Below are 920 nucleotides of genomic sequence, written 5' to 3' on the forward strand. Positions count from 1 at the left end.
GCAGAGGGAACAGCTCTGCCTGCAACTCAGTGTGCCATTATGCTCGCCCACGACATGCAACGGCCCTCCCTGCCCAAGAACGCTGAGGTGGCAATAAAGCATTTATGTTCAAGGTAAAGCTATAACCTGCTGGTACCTCACAAGAGGGGATGGACCCCAGTAGTGTAGGTGAGGGGCCCTGGGTTCCAGAAAGGGAGAAAACTTTCAGTCTGTGTGTGTGTAAGGGGGAGGTTGGGGCAAGGGGCTGGGAACTGACCAGAAGGGGGTGCTGTTGTTTCCCTGTCAAGCATCCCAAACAGAACTCTCCCAGTCCCTAAGACCTCTCTCTGGCCTGGGCAGAAGGCCCCTCCCCATCCAAATTGAATTGGCAACTATTCCCAGGCTTAAAATGCCACCACCTGTAGATAGCTCTTCATAAGCTAGATGCTATAATATCACGCAGTGCCCTTGCCGCCTAAAAGAATGAGTTTAGCCAAACTGTTCCCTGGCGCATTTTTGAAGGATTGGGCCTTCTCAGAGCCCTGGAGAACAAAAATCCTGCTAGCCTCTGGTATCCACTGAAAGTTTATTTCTTTAGGGTTTTATCCCAACCAGTCATTTAAAAACCAAGTAACACACACCTGGGGGGAAGGGGCTGGTAACCGCACCTCCCTCCTACTCACGTGGACAGCAGTGGGAAAGAGGGAGGGGGCAGGTGGCTAAAATGAGACAGTAGCAGCAGTAATGGGGGCGACATCACAGAGCCAGCTCCCTCCTCTCCCAGGCCCTGGCAGGAGCTCCTATGGCTTGCAGTGGAGAGTGGGTTGAACCCACCCCAGGTCCTCCCCCCTTCCCCCTCAGATAGCCTCCTTGGGGGCTCAACCCATTTCTTCTGTCAGGAGACTGAGGCACACGGAGAGGAGGAAGTGGGAAGAGGAGGA

This window comes from Hipposideros armiger, unplaced genomic scaffold, assembly GCF_001890085.2.
Source record: "Hipposideros armiger isolate ML-2016 unplaced genomic scaffold, ASM189008v1 scaffold_89, whole genome shotgun sequence".
Taxonomy (NCBI): Eukaryota; Metazoa; Chordata; class Mammalia; order Chiroptera; family Hipposideridae; genus Hipposideros; species Hipposideros armiger.